The sequence below is a fragment of the Sarcophilus harrisii genome, chromosome 3, assembly GCF_902635505.1.
Source record: "Sarcophilus harrisii chromosome 3, mSarHar1.11, whole genome shotgun sequence".
NCBI lineage: Eukaryota > Metazoa > Chordata > Mammalia > Dasyuromorphia > Dasyuridae > Sarcophilus > Sarcophilus harrisii.
This window is the reverse complement of record NC_045428.1, coordinates 273,354,741-273,379,100: the sequence shown is the minus strand read 5'-3', so window position 1 is coordinate 273,379,100 and position 24,360 is coordinate 273,354,741.

Genomic DNA, 24,360 nt, shown 5'->3' with positions numbered 1-24,360 from the left:
ATGTGCCTCTGGACAGGAAAAATTGAGAATTAAGACACCCTACCAGAAAGTTTTCCCCTGTCAATTAATTTTCTTGTCTTCTAGATTTTGGCCTTAGACACTTATTAGCATTGTGATCCTGGGCAAGTCACTTAACTGTGTTTGAAACAGTTCCTCAACTGTAAAATGGGCTGCAGAAGGAAAGGACAAATCACTCTGGTTATCTTTGCCAAGAAAACCCCAAACAGGGTTGGACACAAATGAAGCAATTCAATAACAACACCAAGAAGACTGTGATAGATTTGTGTGAACTGAAATGTATGCAGAGAGGAAACCCTAGCAATATCAAGCAGCTGTAAAATATTTATAACATGTTCCAAATTATGATGCATAATCCATCTTAAAGCTATACTGTTCCCTGGATACAAAATGGGATTAATTTGTGCCTTACTTTATATCCATGACCAATTCACAAATCTAACACATATGATAAATGCAAGCATTTATTTTATGGTAAGTATCTTTTATTTTTTCTTTTTTTGTAAGGAGTTTAATAGTTCCTGGTTTTATTAACCTGAAGATACTGGATGATACCAGCTAGTGCTCATGTTTAAAAAATAAAAGCATCAGTTCATAAAAAGCATCACCATCCGTAAGCATTGTAACTGACACAACTAAGATTCAATGGGATGGTAAATCCATATATTTAATTGGTATAGCCTGGAAACCATAGCTTTAGTCATAGAGATATCAGTAACAGATTGAAGAGAAAGCATGCAACCTCACAGAATTTTAAAGTGTCATTAAGAATAGTTTTTTTCTAAAAGTTGTCATCTTCTTAGAAAGCTTAAATACCTTGTGTGTAACCGGATTCAACTCAATCTCAAATATTTCTAACCCTACTCTTTTCTGAGTGGTTATTTTTCCTCTATATTTCTGTTGAGACTATTTTAATTTAGAATCCTAATCTTAAAGTACTATTTAATTGTCATTGTTACCATGATAATTAAGCTTAATCTTGGAGGGATATACTAAGAAGAGTATTGGTACTATGAGAGCTAGATTATAGAACTAGTTCTATCTATATTTTATATGATCCTGGGTATATATCCTTATTGAAATTTTGGGTTCTGAAAATATTAATAATATATGGTAGGACTTTATAATTTATTTGTTACATCAATGTGCACCACAGTAGTCAGTAAGGACCATAGTGGCTGCAAATATTATCCATATTTTTCAGGTGAAGAAACCAAGATTTAGAAAAGTGGTCTATTTGTGATCATATGATTAACAAGTATTGAAACCAGTACTTATATGTAGTTCTTTTTTTAACTTCAAATCAAAAGCCATAAAATGTAAGCTATTTGAGTGCAGGATTATCTCACATTTGTATTTGTATCCTTAACACATTTAATAGTGTTTTGCAATTAATAAGAAGTAGCATCAATAAAAAAAAAACACTTATTAAGCTCAATTCTACTTTCTCCATACTATTTATTATCCTAAGGTGGAAAAGATGACAGCATGTATTTAGCTCAGTGCAAACTCATCAGTGCATCTCAAAATGCATGCTTTACCAAAATAGATGAACAATATCTTATTTACCTATGAAACCTGTTTCTTTTCCCTTTAGTATATGCATGTTATGCATGACAAAATTGAAATACAGTTCATGGATGGTGACACAGATCTTTGTTCTTTTGACACTGAAATCATATCAAATCATACCATAGCTGATTATTTCAACATTGAGTGTTGTTATTGGTTGCAAACAGAAGAAAAATGAAAAGATAATGTAATTGATCTGTTGGAACTGATTCATCTGCTGTTTCAACCACTCACTGTGAATTTCAGTTGCTAATATATTTAATTTTATAATGCATTAGACTGGTGAGATAAGTTGCCTTGCACATTTAAGTTATGACTTTGATCTACTCATCAGGACCAACACAATACTACTTTTTTATTTATCTCTAATTATGGATACTTTATTGTCAGCTAATATTCAAGTGGGTTCTCAGGTAACAGTTCAATATAGTATCATTATCAGGGAACAAACATGAACTACTATGAGAAAATGGTCATTATGTTTAGCATGTGTATATATAAAAACATGTATACATATATTTGTATATTAAATATAGTATATAATTAAATACTTTTAAAGTTCATCTCTTCCCTGTCAGGAATTGTGTGGTATGTTTCATATTAGTTCTTATGTACACATGGTTTATCAATGTATGGTTGTTGCATTAATTAGATTTTTGAGATCTTTCAAAGTTGTTTTCTCTAAAATTTTGTTATCATTGTAAAAATTGTTCCTCTACTTCTCTTCACTTTTTTCTCCATAAAATCAAAGAAGTCCTCCCATTTTTGTCTTAAAAAAGAAAATCCTTTACTGTAGTATAGTAGCATTCCATTATCTTCAAATATCACAATTTGTTTAGATATTCTCCTTATAAAAGGGCATTTCTTTAGTTTCCTTTTTTTTTTTTTTTGCTAAAAGAAAAAAAGTTATCATATTTATTTTTATACAGAGATGTTTTCCCTTTGGTTTCTTTGAGTTAAAGTGATATAATTAGATCAAAGGGTATGCACAGCTGTGTAACTTTCTAGTCAGAGTTTCACATTGTTTCCATACGAAACATTGGCAGGACCAATCTACAGCTCTACCAACACTACATTAATGTAACTCTTTCCACACAATGTCTACAATATTTGTCATTTTTGTCAGTGTGATGGATGGGAGGTAGAATGCTCTAATGTGAATTTCTCTTAATTATTGATGATTTAGAACATTCAGTATGATTATTGATATTTTGAATTTCTTTCTTTGAAAATTATTTACATCCTTTGACAATTTAAATATTGGGAAATGATTCTTAGTTTTACATATTTGATCAGTTCTTATACAGAAAAATAGCTGAAGTTTTTTTATTCCTTCAGTTACTTGTTTCTGAGATGGACATATTTAAAATGGAATAATAAAACTCCTTTTTAAAGCTTGATGGCACTAATCCAACTATACCAAAACAAAGTAATTTGATTCAACTATTATCTGCCATAACCATTATGAACAAACACAATCTTCCAATTTTCAACAAGGAGTATAAAAATCTTCAGTACTTGCATAGAGCAGTTAATGCTGCTACCATTTGCCATATTTAGGACAAGGAAGCAAAAGGTGCTGCTATTTGTGAATGTCCTTGAGGACAAGTTTCTAATAATGCAAGGTGAAATGGCTTAAGGAAAGTATAGAAGAAGTATGGAAAGGAAGTGATTGGAAAATAATATCAATATCTAACCGCAATACTCAGTAGAGATCTTGAAACCCACCCTGTCCAAATAGAAGGGATGAAAAACAAACATGTTGAATGAATAGAATCTCAAAACTAAAAGCACATTTCATAATCTTTCTGTCTATCCAAAATGAAGAGCTAAAGCCAAAATTTAGAGAGGAGGAGTTGTGACTCCAATTGTGAAGCAATTGTTTTTCAGTCATTGAGTCTTATACAACTTTTTGGGAGCTCATAGACTGTGTAGCACACCATGTTCTTCTATTCTCCACTATCTCTCTAAATTTGTCGAAGTTTACATTCATTATTTCCATAATACTAACTACCTAGATCATATTTTGCTATCCCCTTTTACTTTTGACTTCAATCTTTGTCAACATTAGAGATTTTTCTAATGAGTCTCATCTTTTCATTATGTGGCCAAAGTATTTAAACTTCTCCTTTAATATTTGGCCTTCTAGTGACTAGTCTGAATTAATTTATTTTAGTACTAACTGAGTTGATTACCTTGTTGTCCAAGGAACTCTCAAACTTGTCCTATTCTGTGGCATTCAGTTTTCCTTCTAATACAACTCTTTTAGCTACACATTGCTTCTAGATATACATTTATATCTGTGCTTTAACTATATGCAAATTGATGTCTCTGCTTTTTAGTAAGCTGTCCAGATTTGCCATAGTTTTCCTTCCAAGGAAAAAATGTCTTTTAATATCATGGCTTCAGTCATGGTCGTCTATAGTTATCTTTAAACCTTAGAATATAAAATCAGACCTTGCATTCATTTGGTTTCCCTCTATTTGCCAGAAAGTGATGGGACCAGTCAAGATCCCAAATCTTTGCCAAGATTTTAGCTTTTCTTTATGTTCACCTTCAAGCCCTGAGCTTGGGATCTGAGGCTGCAATTACATTTAAATCAGTCCAGGACACCATCACGGGGAGGGGGGAGTGATCATCAGAAACTAGTGAGGACCAAAGAAAAAGAGAAATATATAGAGAGAGTCAGAGACAGAGGTTTAGAGAAAAGTAGACACACAGAGAGATAAAGATAGAAGTAGAAAAGAGAGACAGAGCAGGAGATGAGGAAACACTGGGAAGGAGGGAAGGGAAAAGGGAGAGATAGAGAGAGAAAGAAAAAGAAAGACAGAGACAAAGAGAGATGGAAAGAGAAAGAGAGACAGAGAGACAAAGAGAGATACAAGGAAAGAGATACAGAGACACAGAGAGAGATAGAGAGATAGACGGAAAGAGAGATAGACAGAAAAGAGACAGAGGAACAGAGATAGAGATAGAAACAAAGAGGGAGACACAGAGAGGGAGAGAGACAGACAGAAGCAGACAGAGACAGAAAGATAGAGATAGAGACAGAGAGAGAAGCAAAGAATGACAAAGATACAGAGACAGAGACAGACATGCAAGAGAGACAGGCAGAGAAGCTGAGATACAGAGAGACACAGAGACAGAAAGATAAACACACACATGCAGAGATAAAGATAGTCAGAGACACATCCACTGGAATCAAATGATGACTAGTTTTAGATCCTATATTCTATCTCCTCATATCTCCCTCAGTACCAACTCTTACTACAGAACTACTATTGTTGTGCCCTACCTTCTTCTCTCCTTCTGTTTAACCATTTTTAAAGTTGTGTTTTCTGCAACCCCTATGATAATTAATGTCTTTATGGATACTGACCTTCTTTACAGAATATAAGCTGCTTGATTGCAATCTAAGTTTTTTTTTTTCCTTTGTCTTTCTGTTCTTAGCACCTTTGGCTGAGAAGTGAACAACTCAGTCCTTGGCCATTTATTAAATTCTTATTGAACTGAAATTCCTAAACAATGATTTTTCTTTTGTTCTTTTATTTAAAAAATTCTGGTTCATACCTATTAAATTTTATGTCCATTTGATTTTTTTTCAATTTTAATAGCTATGTGAATATGTTCAGGGTATAATTACCATGATTCACCCTTTTCATGGTCTAGAGACAGAAAAAAAATGCAATTCCAGATTTCTTGACATAAAGAGCTTGAATTACAATTCTTGGAAGTCCCTCCATTAAGAAATCAAATTAATTAATATCCTAAGCATCTTTAACCCTCAGATTTCTCAGTTTCCTAATTGTAGAAACCACAATTTGAGAGAAAGAGAAGAATTTCCTCCTGGTTTTAGAATTATCCATTTGATTCCCAATAAAAGCAACTTTCTACTTCCATGTCTCTGTTGATCAGTGTTTTATAATTCATTTACTTTTTATGTATGAATAAATAATATATGAGAGAACTCACTTAATAAACTTCATTTGAAGCTTCTCAAAAAGGACTAGACTTGGTAAACATCTTTTGTATCTCAACCCAAATAGGCATCTTACTGAATACAGTAGGTATTCAAAAAAGACTCCCTGAATGATTGAATAATTAGCTTATGAGTAAACTGCTTTCTATGCATATGCATCAAAGATATATTATTTGTTTTCATTTTTCAGGAACTGCTGATTTATTGTAATTTTTTTTCTTTCTGTGTGTATTTATGTGTTTTGACATTCTTTGAGAAGAACCAATCTGTCTAAATGATAGTTCTTAGGGGTTTTGCTTTCAATCTTTTGTGAGACCAGAAGAAAATATCCTCCTCAAAGGAGATGGTATGACAAGTCAGGTTTGTCAGTGACCTTGAAACATGAGAGAACTTGGAGGTAAAAGGGAAAGAGGGACACATCAATCACCAACTCACCTGCTTCCCTTCTGTCTATCCCTTTAAATGCAGCTTTGTGTGATCTGTTGCCTCAGAATTCAGAAGAACATTTGATCATCTAGTGTAAATATAATAGCCCCCTATCATTTAAGTAGTTAAGCAGTGGCCAAAGGAAAGAAAACAATGGCCAGGAATATTAGTTACTGATTAATAATTGATGGTTGGAATTCAGAAGTTTCTTTATCTGAAAGAGCAGGTTACTAAAATTCAAGGTGGGGGGACACGAATAAATTAATTTATGATGAAAAGAAGAGACAGTACTAAAAGTAGTTAGAGAAATGAATTTATTTATTTTTTTCATATCTGCACAAATCTGAATGTGACAAAACTAGTGTAAAGAGGCCCAAGTGGAGATTAAACATTTTGACTTCATTGCTTTATAGGAAAACCAATTGTAGTTGATGGCATTTCCAAAGACAGATCAATTATTATCACTGATTTTCCTAGAAGGCATCCCATTTATTGCACTATCAATTACACCTGTATGTGCTTTAGCCCAGAATACATTTGCCTACATCTGTTTTGGCTGCTTGATTTTCTTTGATCATTACTTTTGAAGAGCCCCAATGTTATACTAGCATTTCTAGGCTTATTTGGAATATCTCTGCAAGGACAAATTACAAACAAAAAAATCACTGATGCAAAATACATTGAGAAATATCACATGTGTGTGTTGAGATTGAAAAGTTTTTAGTAGCAAAGGAGTTAAAACCATTCTCTTAAATTGGGTACCAGAATAAAGAAATAGAATTGTTCTCATTATACAACAGCAGTCCAGACTAAACATTGTGGTAAAATGTGACAGAAATACCAACTCTAACTAGACCATCTGATGGAGATTTACCAAGCTCACTCTGTTATAAGACAAGAATAATTTTGTTGATATGTCTGAATGAGGAAAGTAATAAAGGATAAAGAATATATTTCAATATAATCATGTTGCAATTCATGCACTGATGGCAAAAATTAAATGTAGAGTATGATGACTTCAGGGCCAGAATGAAAAATGAGAGGGGTCTAGTCAAAAGGGTAAGAAAAAAGGGCTGCCTAAAATTTACAATATCCTCACTTTCTTTTCTAATTCCAGAACTGCTAAGGATAGCAAGAAGACATAGTCCTGAGTGCAACTCCAACTTTAAATACTAGCTGGCAAAAATCACCCTTAAGCAAAAATCACTTAACCTTTGCCTATATGAGTTTCCTCAACAGCTCAAAAATAATCTTTGGTGACTTCTTTCTTCTCTCACTCCCAATATTTGGCAAGGATATTTCAAATGACTCCTTACTGTTGAATGTCTATCTTTTTTTTCACTGATGATTCTGCTCAGTTTTGCAAGTAATATAATTTTTGATTACACTTTGAGTTCCTGAGATTTCTGGAATTTCATATTCAATTTTCTTCTACAGTCAGTTATGAGTATGGAATAATCTTGTGTTATTTAGATTTTATTTTCTTTATATCTGAAGCTCTTTCCTATATATACTTATTTGCCATCGAAATTGTTAATTTTCACTATTACTGGTATTGAAGATTGAAGCAGTTTTATTTTTGTCTATATAGAAACTAAATTGATGTTTTGTTGTTTGAAGTTTTGGAGAGTTCTTTTTTCCTGCATTGGTGTTTTGGATTTGGATTGTCTTTTTTTGGGGGGGGAAGACACATGGTTCTTAAATTATCAAGGTCACTGGGTTGAATAACATTTATATGTTCTTTTAATATTATTGCTACTTTGAATTAAGATGGTGATTAAGGACAGTCACTGAACTGTTCCAACAATTTCTCCCAAAAAAATCAAATTTAGGAGTGACACAGCCAACAAAAAATCAGGGTGAATTTTTTTTAAAAGAAAACTTAAGAGGTGGAAGGAGAAGTCTGTAACATTGGGTGGAAGTCTTGTGAAGATCATTCTGGAGCCCATGCATGGGGTGGCAACAGAAGTCACAGAAGCAGAAGCAACTTCAGGAACTTTCATTACAGAGACTGGGAGGTGATCAGAAAGAGAACTCTTTGCTAAACACTGGGTTTAGCTGCTACTCATTGATCACTCCATTATCCATATATAGTTCTGGATCATACTTCCAAGGCAGAGAGGAGTGCTAGATGTCAGTCACAAAGAAGCAGGGACCTTGGTAACAGGACCAAAGCAGAAAGGAGTGCTAACACATGAAGATGCACGGGGTTACTCTGGTAAAGACCAGAGCACAGCCTAAATAGCAGTGATATATCCTGAGATCACAGGAACTTGGAAAAACCAAAACTTGAAGCTGCCCAGAGCTACCTCTGAAAACAGCAGCACAAAAAAGCCTGAAGCTTGGGACAATGCCTCCCCACCCTGGGGTGAATAGAGCCCCACTTTAATATGAAATTCAAAGGCAAGAATTAAATTGAAAAAAAAAAGCAAACAGCAAGAACAAAAGAAATTTGACTCTAAAAAGCTAGCACAGTGGCAGGAAAAACTAAGATAAACACAGACAATAAAAATGTATCTCATATTTATTGATAGAACTCCAGTCTCACAAAAAATGTGAAAACAGCTACAAATCCTCCCCCCACCCAAACCAAACCAAACCACTACCACTACAATAAAATTTCCTGGAAGAGTAAAAGGAAAAGATAAGTGGTAGAGAAAAAAATTAAAAAGTCAATACAAGAAAATTGTGAAAAGAGTCAATAGCTTGGAAAAAGAAGCACAAACATGCTGAAGAAAATAACACAGAAATAATACAAAATAACAAAGAAAAAAGCACAAAATTTTATTGAAGAATTACTTATAAAGCAGAATTGGCCAAATGGAAAAAAGAGATATAGAATCTTACTGAAAAAAAATCCCTAAAAATTAGAACTGGGCAAGTGGGAGCTAATGAGTTCATGAGACATAAAGAAATAATAAAGCAAAATAAAACAAACAAACAACTGACCTGGGAAATAGAAAGAGAATTTGAGAATTATAGGATTACCCGAAAGTCATGATCTAAGAAAGAGCCTAAACATCATTTTTCAAGAAATTGTAGAAGAAAGCCATCTTGATTTCAAATAGTAAAAACAGAAATTGAAAGAATTAATTAATAATATCTGAAGAGATCCCAAAATGAAAACTTCAAGGAATATTATAGCTGAATCCCAGAACTTTTAAGGCAAGGAGAAAATACTTCAAGCAGCCAGAAAAAACAAAAACAAATTCAAATATGGTCAGGATGGCACAATATTTGAAGTCTTCCACTTTAAAAGAGTGAAGGGCATGGAATATAATTTTACAAAAGGTGAAGAAGCCACAATTGCAATGAAGAATAAATTGCACAAAAAAAAAAACTGAGTGTAATTCTTCAGAGAAAATAATAACTATTTAATGAAAAAAAAAAAGATTTTCAAAGTTTCCTGGTGAAAAAACAAAACCAAAATTGAATAGAAAAATCTGACATTTAAACAGAAGACTCATGAGAAGTATAAAAAAAGTAAATATTAAAAAGCAATCATAAGGGTCTCAATGAAATAAAATTATGTACATGTGGAGATGTCATATGTAATGTTTAAGAACTTAATCATTTTTTTGCTACTGTTTAGTCAGTTAGTCATGGGCCAAAGCACACTAGGCCTTTCTATTCCCCATTATTTGTCCAAGTTCATATTTATTGTTTCCATGACACTATCTATCCATGTCATCCTTTTATTTTCGCCTTTAGTATTTTCCAACTTCAGAGTCTTTTCCAGTGAGTCCCATTTTTTCATTATGTGGTCAAAGTATTTAAGCATCACATCTTATATTTGACCTTCCAGTGAATAGTCTGAATTAATTTCTTTTAGTATTGATTCATTTGACTTCCTTGCTGTCCAAAGAACTCTCAAAAGTCTTCTCCAGCACCACAATTCAAAAACATTAATTCTGTGGTGCTCTTCTTTCCTTGTAGTTCAACTCTTACAGCTGTACGTTGCTACTGGAAAAAACATAGTTTTGACTATATGTAGCTTTGTTAGCAAGGTGATGTCTGCTTTATAGTATGCCATTTATATTTGTGGTAGTTTTCCTTTCAAGTGTATTTTAATTTCATGACTGCAGCACTAGCTGCAATGATTTTTAAGCCCTAGAATATAAAATCTGAAGAAAATAACACCTTAAAAAACAGAATTGTCCTAATTTTAAAAGAGCACAAAATTTTATTGAAGAAAAGAACTACATATAAAGCAGAATTGGCCAAATGGAAAAAGAGGTACAAAATCTTATTGAAAAAATAATTTCCTAAAAATTAGAATCGGGCAAGTGGAAACTAATGACTTCATGAGACAAAGAAATAATAAAACAAAATTAAAAAAAAATAGAAAGATAGAAAAAATGTGAAACATTTTATCAACCCCCCACCCAATTTCTTTTCCCTCTTTTTTTGCTGGAAAGTGATGGGATCATTTGCCAAGATCTTAATTTTTTGATATTCAGTTTCAAGCCAGCTTTTACACTCCTCTTTCATAATCATCAAGCAACTTCTTAATTCCTCTTCACTTTTCTGCCTCCAGAGTGATATCACTAGCATATTTGAGATTGTTAATATTTCTCCTGGCACTCTTAATACTGGATGAATCAAAAACCAGAGCCTGACTTTATTCTCTAGCATATAGGGATCAGTAACTATACCATCATAGTTATTGTTGCTGACAGTAAGATATTTCTTGTATAGTTTTTTTTTCTGTATTTTTTTGCCTTTTTAAAATCTTCTTTGCTTCTGTTAAATTCACTACCATTTTTCTCTTAAAATGCTCATTTTTACATGAAATATTTCCTTTACATGTCTAAATTTTAAAGAGATCTCCTGTCTTTCCCATACTTTCTACTTTGCATTGCTCATTTAAGAAAACCTTTTCCTTTCTCTTTGATCTTCTCTGGAATTCTGCATTGAGTTAAGTGTATCATTTTATTTTCTTTTTTTGCTTTTTTTCATTTCTCAGCTATTTGTAAAAACTCATTAGGTAATCAATTTTTTTCTTTTGCTCTTTTTTTCTTTGGAATTTTAAAAAAAAAATTCTAATCTCCTATATAATATTGCAAATCTTTCTCCATAAAACTTCAGACATTCTGTCAGATCTAAACTATGAAATCTATTTATTACCTCAACTTCATATTCATATTCCCTACTTTTTTCAATTTGTCTGAATTTTGCAATAAAGATCTAATGATATGAGCCACAGTCAGCTCCAGGCCTTATCCATTCATTTATTTATTTTTGTTGAGGCAATTGGGGTTGTGACTTGCTCAGAGTCACACAGCTAGGAAGTGTTAAGTGTCTGAGGCCAAATTTGAACTCAGGTCTTCCTGACTTCAGGTGTGGTGCTCTATCCATTACACTACCTAGCTGCCCCTCCATGTTTTAGTTTAACTGACCATATAGAGCTTTTTTAACTTTGGCAGAAAAATATACAATCACTCTAACTTCTGTATTGACTATTTGATGGTATCTATGTGTAGAGTTGCCTTTTGAGTTGTTGAAAAAGAATGTTTACTATGATCAATAAGTCATTTTGACAAAACTCTATTAGTATCTGCCCTGATTAAATTTGTACTTGTACTCCAAGCCCAAACTTGCCTATTATGTCAATTAATTTTTGATTTCCTATTTTAATATTCCATTCCCCAAGATGAATTTGACATTGTTTTTCTTGTTATTTCTAGAGGACATAGGTCTTTAAAGAATTGATCAACTGGTCTGTTTAGCATCAGTGGTTGGCACATAGACTTTTATTTACTGTGATGTTGAAGATTTTCATTTGGATTCCAACAGATATCATTCACTTCATTTTTGAGATTATACACTAGGACTGTTTTTTTCACCTTTATATTGATCTTATGGCTATTCTATTTGTTCTAAGAGATTTTTTGCCTACAGTACTATATTTAGTGACCACTTGAATTAAATTCACCTATTTCTGTTCATTTAACGTTTATTGAAATCCAAGATGTCTAGATTTAAAATTTCAGTCTCCTGTTTGATTACATCTAACATAGAACTGACAAATATTTCAAGCTCCTAACCAATATTTCTCTTCATAGCATTGAACTTTTCCTTTTGTTATCATATTCACGTGCAGCTGACTTTCTTTTTGACTTTTGCCAAGTGCTTTGTTAATACTGAAGTTACTTGTAGTTGTTCTCCAGTCTTCCCCAAGAGCATATTAGATCCCTTTTTGGCTTGAGGGGTTCATTTTTTTATGTTATTTATGTAATCATTTTAGTATTGTCTAAGGGGATTTTCTTGTCAAAGATACTCGGGTGATTTTCCAATTCCTTCTTCAGTGGATCACTATGTCCATCTTGGGTAACCCTACACAGCATATTTCATCATTTCATTGAACTCTGCAAGCCCTCCATGATGATAGTATAGTGGTCTGGAAGGGGTCATCATTTTAAATCAATTAAAAAGAACTTACGTAGATAGAAAATATAGGTATGAGTTGGTTTTATTAGGATGCTTTTTTAAAAATGAAGGGTGGGGAAAGAGGGATGTATTCTTCCATTTCTTTCTTTCTTTCTTTTTTTTTTTGAGCTTCAAAGATGCCTTATTCATTTCCCATCAGATAATCAAAAGTGTGCTGACCTGACTTTCTGCCTTGAGTACCTTCCAGTGGGATATAACTGATTCCAGTTAAGTTTCATTCCTCCTTCCTTTAGACTCAGTACAACTTTTTACACTGGCAATCCCTACACCCTTCTCCAATTTCTTTCTTCTGCTTTTCCTGCCCTTTCCTTTATATGGCTGAGAAAAATCAGTGCCTACTACTTCTTTACAAGATGAGGGCATTGACAACAGTCATGACAGCAATAGTACATCTGGTCCAACGTGAGTGTGAATTTTCTTGTGAGCCTAATGTTAGAATGTGAATGTTGATAGAGGAAAACATTGGGACGAACTCTTAAGAATTTGAGTTCTCTTGGGTTAATTCATAAATGATTTTACTCAGGAATTCCCCTTTCTTCTCCTGTGGATTTAAGTCTGACTGCTCTACATCTGCTGCATACTTCTTTGGGAGAAGAGAAATGGAGGGTTGGAGTGATTTGGACAAAGTATTTAATTTGCCATATTGCTGGTAGTATAACACAGAAGTCTTCTCAACTCTACTACTTATCATACCATCACATTTCAGGCACATTTATCTCATGTAAATTCAGCTAAACTCACCGGACAAAAAAAGAGAATGAAAAGAAATTAATTTGAATAGTCTCCATATGTCCTAGAATTAGCATGAGATGTGAAATAGGAATCTACTGTTCCCTCCATCAGTCTCACTTCCTGTGTGCCCTCATAGTGTTAGCATCTCAATGCATTGAGTGCGATTTTAGAATTTTCTCTTTATTCCCACAGATGGTCTAGACTTCTGCTTAGTGTAACATAACTATTGAAAGGGATAACCTTAGTTGGTCTCTGTAGCATTCCCAGTTAGTTAGAGAGCACCTGTTGTGATTTTTAAAATTTCTTTTCATTTATTCTTTTTGCTTCATGGTAAAGAGAACCACCTAATATAATCATATTTATATTTGAAGCACTTTCAAGTGCATTTCTGCCCAGGCTAGTTAAGCTTTTATTTCTTTTTGTTTGTTTTGTTTTCTTCTATTTGAATAGAAGTGGTTCCTGCTTCTCTCCTGACCAAAGCTTAGTCATATTTGCTGAAAAATAAACTTTATGTTTAATTGTTTTCATAGTGATTATCTCAGATTCATGTGTGCTCTGATATAGACTGCTTTCTTATAAGGAGATACTAACCCATTACCATCTATTACTGCTTGAAAATATTCACCTTTTTGGGTGTTTTAAAAGATTTTCAAGGGTGATTTTGATCACACATGATTTTCATCTGGTTTTCATTTACACTTAATATTGATCCTTTGCTTTGCCACAAGATGAAATTCCACTTACTTCTTCTGCTTTTTTGAGCAACCTGCAAACTCTTTGGTCTTTAAATTCTTAATCTTTGAAAGGAAGAGACCTCTTAGGATGCTTTTACATCTTATTTCATTTGGGTGGGCAATTATCTTTGCATTCTGGCAGATTATTTAACATTTGCTGTAAAAATGAACAAATAAATTTTTCAAAATTTCAAACTTTCAAATGACTAAGCTTCTAGTGATTAGCCTCTCTCAATCTAATTAATTTGAAGCTTTAATGACAGACAATGTCAGGATTTCCATAGTAAATATCTTTCTAGAATCTATTTCAAAAAGTTCTGTGTTCTTAATAGCCTTTGAAAATTCTGGGTCACTTCCATGGGACAATATTGCATTAGGATTAAGACTTGTAGCCCTCTGTAATTACATACCAAGTTCAATTTTCTAGTCTCTTTAGAGGTTGCTTGAAAATATGTGCTTAAAAAAAGAGGATTGTATGGAAGGAATAGCTGAACAAATTATGGTATATGAGTGTAAAGTGGTATTATTTTTCCATAAGAAATGATGAATATGAGATATTTAGAGAATTATGGCAAGTTTAGTATGAATTGATGCTGAGGAACATAGTGATGGGAAGCAGTATACACAGTGGCTACAGTGGTGTAAATGAAAAAAAAATTCTAAAATGAAGCCAAACATTCTGCACTTTTTATGGACTCACACTTGACATTGTCCATAAAGATAAGATTAAAATGGGTTCATGATTTAGGCATAAAGAATGAGATTATAAATAAATTAGAAGAACATAGGATAGTTTACCTCTCTGACCTGTGGAGGAAAGAATTTGCGACCAAAGAAGAACTAGAGATCATTATTGATCACAAAATAGAACATTTTGGTTATATCAAGTTAAAAATCTTTTGTACAAACAAAACTAATGCAGACAAAATTAGAAGGGAAGCAATAAACTGGGAAAACATCTTTACAGTTAAAGGTTCTGATAAAGGCCTCATTTCCAAAATATATAGAGACTTGGCTCAAATTTATAAGAAGTCAAGCCATTCTCCAAATGATAAATGGTCAAAGGTTATGAACAGACAATTTTCAGATGATGAAATTGAAACTATTTCTACTCATATGAAAAGGTGTTCCAAATCACTACTGATCAGAGAAATGCAAATTAAGATAACTCTGAGATACCACTACATACCTGTCAGATTGGCTAAGATGACAGGAAAAGATAATGATGAATGTTGGAAGGATTATAGGGAAACTGGGACACTGATGCATTGTTGGTGGAGTTTTGAAAGATCCAACCATTCTGGAGAGCAATTTGGAACTATATTCAAAAAGTTGTCAAACTGTGTATACCCTTTTTACTACTGGACTTGTATCCCAAAGAGATCTTAAAGAAGATAAAGAGACCTGCATGTGCAAAAATGTTTGCAGCATCCCTTTTTTGTAGTGGCTAGAAACTGGAAATTGAGTGGATGCCCATCAATTGGATAATGGCTAAGTAAATTGTTGTATATAAATGTTATGGAATATTATTGTTCTGTAGGAAATGACCAGCATTATTATTTCACAAAGGCCTGGAGAGATTTACACAAACTGATGCTAAGTGAAATGAGCAGAACCAGGAGATCATTATACACTTCAACAATACTATATGATCAATTCTGATGGAAGTGGATATTTTTAACAATGAGAAGATCCAAATCAGTTCCAATGGATCAATAATGAACAGAACCAGCTGCACCCAGTGAAAGAAGACTGGGAAATGTGTGTGGAGCACAAATAGCATTTACATTCTTTCTGTTATTGTTTGCTTACATTTTGTTTTTCTTCCCAGATTATTTTTGCCTTCTTTCTAAATCCAATTTTTCTTGTGTAGTAAGACAACTGTATAAATATGTATACATATATTGTATTTTATATATACCTTAACGTATTTAACATGTATGGGACTATCTGCCATCTAGGAGAGGGAGTGAAGGAAAGGAAGGGAAAAGTTGAAACAGAAGTTTTTGCAAGGGTCAGTATTGAAAAATTATCCATGCATAATGTGTTTTGTCAACAAAAAGCTATAATAAAAAAGAATATAAATGAATCAAATAGATTACAGCAATTTATCACTAAGATAATACAGTATAACCAATTAGGATTTATGCTACAAATTCAGTTGCAGGGTTGGTTCACTATCAGGAAAACTATTAGCATAATTGACCATTGCTGACCATATCAGCATAATCATGAAATTAATAGAAAATTGAGAAATTATAACAATAGATCAGAAAAAGGTACTGACAAAATATAACACCTATTTCTGTTAAAAATAATGGGGAACACAGGAATAAATGTATTTTTCCTTAAAATAACGAGAACATCTATCTAAAACTATCAGCAAATATTATATGTAATGGGAATAAACTAGAAATATTCCCAATAAGATCAGGGATGAAACAAAAATGCCCATTATCACCACCATTATTCATTATTGTACTAGAAATGCTAGCTTTAGCAATAAGAGATGAAAAAGAAATCAAAGGAATTAGAAAATTAAATTATTACTCTTTAAATTGATTTGATTCTATACTTAGAAAATCCTAGAAAATCAACTAAAAAATTACTTGAAACAATAACTTTTGCAGAGTTGCAGAATATAAAATAAATACACATAAATCATCGGCATTTCTATTTATTATCAACAAAGTCCAACAGCAAGAAATAGAAAAAAAATTCTATTTAAAATAATTACAGACAATATAAAATATTTGGGAATATCTCTGCCAAGACAAACCTAGGAACTATATAAACACAATTACAAAACACTTATAACAAAACAATTGGAAAAATATCAATTGTTCATGGGTAGTCTGAACCCAATACAACAAAAATGCCTACCTAAATTAATCTACTTATTCAGTGACATATAAATCAAATTAACATAACTATTTTATAAATCTAGAAAAATAATATAAATATTGTTTATATGTATAAATATAAATAAAATTCATCTGAAAGAATAAAAGGTCAAGAATATCAAGGGAATTAATGGGAAAATGCAAAGGAAGGTGGTCTAGCTGTATCCAGACCTAAAGTTGTATTATAAAACAGCAGTCATAAAACCATTTGGTACTGATTAAAAAATAGAATAGTGGACTAGTGGAATAGAGGTATACAATAAGTACACAGTAGGTACATAATAGTTAATGACTATAGTAATCTACTGTTTGATAAATCTCAAAATACTAGCTTCTGGGATAAGAACTCACTATTTGAGAAAAATTGTTGAGAAAACTGGAAAATAATATGGAGAAATTTGGTATACCCTATATCATGATAAGGTTGAAATTAATTTATGATTTTGACATAAAGAATGATAGTATAAGCACATCAGGAGATTAAGGAATAGTTCACCTATCAGATCATTGGAGAAGGGAGGAACTCATGCTGAAATAATAAATGGAAAACATTATGTAATGGGTATTTTTGAGAACAGTAAACTAAAAAGGTTTTGCACAAATAAAACCAATGCAGCCAAGATTAGAAGAGTAGCAGAAAGCTGTGAAACAATTTTTACAGCTAGTATTTTTGATAAAAGACTCATTTCTAAAATATGTAGAGAACTGAATTAAATTTATAAGAATTCAAGTCATTGTCCAGTAATTAAGTGGTCAAAGAATATGAACAAGAATTTTCATATGAAGAAATTAAGTTATCAATAATTATATGAGAAAATGCTCTAAATCATTATTGATTAGAGAAGTGCAAATTAAAATAATTCTGAGGTACTGCCTCACACCTATCAGATTGACTAAGATGACAGGGAAAGATAGTAATAAATGTTGGAAAGGAAAATTGAGACACCAATACATTGTTGATGGAATTTTAAACTGATTTAGCAATTTCAAAGAACAATTTGGGCCTATGGCCAAAGGGCTATAAAACATGCATACTCTTTGATCCAGCAGTACCACTATTGGCTCTATATCCCAAAGGGACCATAACAGAGGGGAAAGGATCTACTTGTGTAAAAATGCTTTTAGCAACTCTTTTTTTTTTTTTTTTTTTTTTGTGGTGGTAAGGAATTGGAAATTGAGTGGGTACCCATTAGTTGGGGAATGGTTGAATAAGTTGTGCTATTTGAATGTAATGGAAAGTTATTTTAAAAAATTAAATTTAAGTTAAATTTTTTTACTTTGTAATGGAATACTATTGTTCTATAAGAAATGATGAGCACAGTGTTTTTAGAAAAACCTGAAAAGACTTATATGAACCAATGCTAAGTGAAGTGAATAGAACTAGGAGAATAGTGTACATGGTAACAACAAGATTGTGTAAGAATCTTAGTTCTTCTCAGCAATATGGTAATCCAAAACAATTCTAATTGAAATGCAAAATGCTATTCTCATCAGAGAAAGAACTAAGAAGACTCTATGCAAATGAAAGAATCCTATTTTCAAGGTTTTTTTTTTTTTTCCTTTTTTCTTATTGTTTTTCCCTTTTGTTTTGATTTTAAAATTATTGGGAGTATGTTAAAATTATTGTACATGTATAAACTATATTATGTTGCTTGCTATCCTGGGTAGGGGACAGATATGGGAGGAAGAGAGAAAAAATTGGAACTCAAAATCTTATAGAAATAAATGTTGAAAACTATCTTTATATTTAATTGAAAGAATAAATTTAAAAAATTTTTAATTTAGTTTTAAATTAAAAAGTTTAAAAATGAAAAAAAAATCCTTCATGCCTTTTTTGCAAAAGCAAATGCAGGTATTAGGTGGGAAGTTGACACATTGAAATAACCTTTTTCAAGTTTCATCTTATTCCAGTAACATGCTATCTTTCAAATAGTACTTATCTGAAAGTAAGTGTTTTTCCATTTTTTTTTTCCAACACAGGATTTGCCTATTAGGTCAATAGAGTTAGTTTCAGAATGTTTTAAAGTCTTCATTTTCAAGGATAGCATGAGATCTTCAGGAATGAAGTTATTCCCTATATATTTCAATAGGATATTTTCATATAGGACATTTCAATAGGACAATTTTCAGGGCTTTCCAATGAATGTGAACATGAAGATACTTATTTTTGATCTTCTGTTTGAAAATCATGGGAATTACATAGCAAGGGCTTCATAATTTACAAAAGAGGATTAATATTTATCTCTCTATAGCCTGGGTCACAATATATAAATTATGTATTATATTAATATATATTATAATGCTGTATATTATATACACAACACATTATTACACATTTACATACATATATAATACTCTATAGAAGTATATATGTGTATATATATATATACTTATGCACATACATACACACACATCAACACACACACACATACACACACACATATATGAATTCTAAGAAAGAAATCTAAATGGGTCACTGTGACTCAGGAAAATTTGTTCATGATGAATTGTTGATGTCTTATTTTTGTTTTGGGAAATGTAATTTTCCTATGGATTTCAAACAGAAATCCATGGATTTCAAACTGTTTATAATCAGTCAAGTCAACAAACATCTATTATGCACTAAACAAGCACCTATTATGTATTAGATATTATGCTAATCACTGGGGATACAAAGAAAGGCAGAACACAATTCTGTGCTCCCAGTTTAATGGAGGAGATAATATGCAATCAAACATTTACAAATATGATGTATATATAGGACAAATTAGGGATAATCTGAGAAGGAAGGCACTAAGATTAGGACTGAGGAAGGCTTCTTGTAGAAAGTGGGGTTTTATCTGAGATAAAGGAATCCAGAAAAGGTTGAAGTTGAAGATAAGAAAGGAGGAAATTCTAGGCACAAGGAACAAGAGAAAAAGATATGTCCATTAATCTTTTTTTGAAGGAATTAGATATATTTATCATCAGAAAAGCCTTAGACATATTTAATATACTTATATATTTAATAATATATTTATATATTTAAAATATATTTAAATATATTTGTTCTATTTAAATATATTTATTTTGCATTCTTAGGATACTAAAAGTAGCAATTTTAAGAACTGGTTATTAAGAAATAATCTTACAATTATTTTAATAAATTCATTGTGTAAATTTAATGGCAGCTTATAGAGTGTCAGCATTGTGTAAATATATAGAGAAATAGGCTTGAAAACTTGGGTTCAAGTCCTACCTTAGATACACATTGGCTTTGAGACCCTGGGTAAGGCACATTAAACTTTTACTACCATAGGCAACTCTCTAAGATTATAAATTGCATAAGTTGCATAATTCTAAATTGAATGGGAAAAAGGAATTTTCTGACTTGAACATTCCCTATTACAATATAATCACCAGTCTGGTGCTATCCCTCCTATAAAGTAAAATTTTTAAAGAAAAAATATATTTTCATTGTGTTGATTTATTGCTATATCTAGATCTATATTGATATTGGTATCTCTATTGATATTGGTATGTATAGAATGATATTGCTATGGCTTTATATATATGTTTGTATCTTTATGCTCCTAAGAGATGTGTCATGAATGTACTAAATAATAAATTTATTAATTATGACATTCTCTGAGATGGACAATGTTCTGAATGGGAGTCAGAGTCCAGTAGTTCTTTTCAACATACACCTAGTAAAAGTAAGACCTGAACGATGCCCCATAAGACAATTCAAAATCATAAAAAAAAGGGTTGGAATAAGAAAGAGTGGAAATGAAACCACTTAAAAATAATGCAAAAACAATAAATTTTCACTATTGAGTTTTAAAAGATAATGCATCCACAATAGTGTACTTATGTGATTTTCCTTCTTGTTTGCAGTTTTCTTCACTTTGTAGATAGTTATTAGTATCCCATTCATGTTTTGCTGCTGTCACAAATATAAATATAATAGCTGAATCACAGTTGTTTGTGATGACTGATTTCAAATCTTCAAGCTTGAGCTAATGCCTAGTATAACTGCTGCATGTATAACAATTTACTATTCAAAATTAAGATAGGACAGGGTTGATACATCTGTAATTAAAAAAAATTGACAAATGAGACTTTCTGTGAGTGTCATGTATGAACAAAATTAAGGGTTTGAATGATGGAGTGTGAATCACTCCTTAGTGTTAGCAGAACAAAGTGGATCTGCAAAACAGTGCCCAGAACCAGGTTCTCTAGAGGCAGCATTTCTACTATCTATATCTACTGATACTGAATAATTTGAACTGATCCATAAAGCCTGACAATTATTTAAATAGAGAAGCTAGCTAACGCAGCAGGAGGTATATTCTGAATGTGAGGCTGTCAGTGCCTTGAGATCTTCACACAAGGGTCCTGAAATAGCTACCAGTAATACTGAATAGACCCCACACATTTCAGAAGTTCCTAGGAGAGACTCAAATATAAATTTGGGGATGTTTCTTAGGTAGGCCAAATACAGTCATTGTTGATTGGTTTTTGGATTATGGATACTGGTCATTCTATAAAATGTTGTATACATATGATGAAACCCCAGTTAAAATAATAATCCTCCTCCTATCCTATTTCCTTGGGTAGCTATTGCAGGGACTCCATCCTGGCCTACAGTATGTGCCCTGAATTTTAATCTATACCATTATATGATGCATTGTACATTTGTATAGCTGAAGTCTAACTATTTTTATTTGCAGCAACAATTTTTTATTTTAGAATAATCCACTCTCAGTGATATTTTCTCTAACAGAACAATAGTACCAAGAAATAGGCCTTTTTTGCACATTGATAAGTAAATCAGGGCAAACAAAATAAAAAAAAAATTTTTGCTGGAATGTGTTAGAATGACTTGCTAGTAGTGCACCAGAATTGTTCATTATTGAAATGTTTTAAAAAGGAGGAAAGAATGGAGATGTGTGTATCTATATCTATAGCTATATCTGGCTTAGAATACATTTTTAAAAGAGACAAAGGGTGGACTTCCTGTTTAGATGGCACTGTGAAGTGTTCTAAGAAGATCCACATCCCTTGAACAACACTAATTAAGCATAAGAAAAGTTCCAATTGAATTTCAAAACCAAAAAGAAATATCATTGAGCTTCCCCACCCAATTAAGGGTGATGCAAGGAGTCAGGTGGAGGTGTGTGTGTGTGTATGTGTGTGTGTATGTGTGTGTACATTATGTATGCATGAAAGAGAAAGACAAAGAGACTCATAACAGAACTTGCAAGGAAAATGGATATTATTATTGCCTGGGGCATAGGTATTCCCTAGGAGAATAGCCAAAAGCCAGTCAGTTATGTTCCAACCAATCCAAGTGCTGGAGCCCACTTCACATTCTGAGGCCATGGACCCAGCATCGATTATCTCACAGGAAAAAGGAATGGCTGCTATGTTTAGGGATACCCCAAAATACTGGACTGAAACCATATCATCTGGATCAAGCCTCCTCAGTAGCTTAGGCCTAAAACTATAAACATATTTTATAATGCTACCCTGAATTATTAGAGTCAGAGGGAAAGTGAATATAGAAATACCTGAAAAGAGAAATACCTCCTCCCAAACTACTTACTGAAAGAAACCCCAAATTGAACACATTCAGTGATATCACAGATGGAATCCAGAATTGTCACATTAAATTAAATTTATTTCAAAGAACAAGGGGAAAAAGATATTAAGTACCAAGTTACCACAGTGTGACTGATTAGATAAGTTGCAGTTTTATGTAGAAAAATTATGGAGGCAGTTTAATGTTTTGTGAAATTGTCTGTCTGTCATTCATAATTACTGGACTGTCTTGGCTATCCTCTACTCTCGTGGGAGATCCTTGGCTAGTTTAGTCTGACGTAAATCTTGAATGATCAGAATATCTTACATCAGATTTATAGAATATGAGAAATGGCAAGAGAAAGCAAACTTTCTAACATTGAAGATTGGTTGAATGGTGGTAACAATACAAATAGTGAAGTTGGAAGAAGAGCAAGTTTTAAATTAATATTAATTTTTTTTGGTATTGTTGAATGTAAGGTATAATTATGAGATATCTAAGTGGAAATGTACGGAAGGGAAATGAGATTGACCTCATAACAGATTTAAGACTGCAAATATAGATTTGGGAGTCATAGTATATATAATAGCTGAAACTATAGGAATAAATCATAATTTCTGAGGGAAAGAACAGATGATAGGAAAGAAGAGGGCTAAAGACAAAACATATGGGAAATTCACCTTCAGAGAATACAAAATGCCATTGTACCAAAGAAAATAGTGAAGAAACAATTAAATGGGAAGTAGGGGAATAAGAGAAATATGTTATTTCTTAAACTAGATGAGGTAGATAAGAATAGTATTGTTAAATGCTATAGAAAATTCAAATAGTATGAAGAATGAAAATATAAAGTCCATTGGACATAATGATTGTGATTTCATTGTTACCCTTTGAGAGAGCATGTTCAATGGAGTAGTGGAGACAGGAAAAGCAAATTCCATGGACTAGTGGATACAGAATTAGATTAAAAGAGATTGAGGAGAGATAATGATGAGGAAATGAAGAAATTAGATGTAGATAGTTTATAAAAATGTTCCTTCCATGACTTTAGGGCAGTGAGATGACTTCAGGGGTTGCAAGATCCCATCGGAGGAGGGAGGGGGGAACATCTGACAAATCCTCACAGTTTTAGATTACATATGTGTCATCAGAGAACTAGCATGTCAAATTTGGAAGATAGGCATGACTCATAAACAGAAGGTTGATTAACCAGGGATGACTTTTTAATCTCATCTCATCAATGTTCTTAAGATAGAAAAGTGATAGTATTTGCTTGTATTCAAAGAAATTTCCACAGTAACTAAATCATACATCCTTAAGACAAGTATTAAAATAAAATAATTTTAAGTGGTTTTCATGTAAAGAAATATAAATTGAAACTACATTTTAAACTATTTTTGGCAATGATATTTTTAAAAAGCAAGAATGAATATACTTTTCTTCTAGGTAAAAAATTTTGTTCCTCCCCCACTCTCTTGGTCTTCATGTAGCTGAGAATATTCAATTTTTAAAGAGCTTAAATAGTAGCTATGAAATCCTGGGCATATCATTTAATATTTCAGTTCTGTAAACAATTCTCCAAGATTTCAAGTTGCAGAAAATATGCTGACTTCACTCATAGAGGTAGTTTTCATATGTGGGAGTTCCCTGTATTCAAGAAATCACAAGTTTAGTCCCTGCCTATAATTATGCAAATAATGAAGACCTTGTAATTTTTTTCTAATCATTGCAAAATCAGTGGTGTTTTAATATACATATTGTACATAATAAGTGATATAAAATACTTGGCTCATGATATCATATAATTAAATCTATTTTTATTTCAGAATCATTGCATCTAGAGATTGATATACAGAATATTTTATAATTTTTACAAAATATAATCCATATCTTATAAAGGAATTATCATTTTATTTTGCTAGAGATTACATATAGTTAAAATTGTTAAAATGTTTGAGTTTTAGTTAAATCATACATTATCAT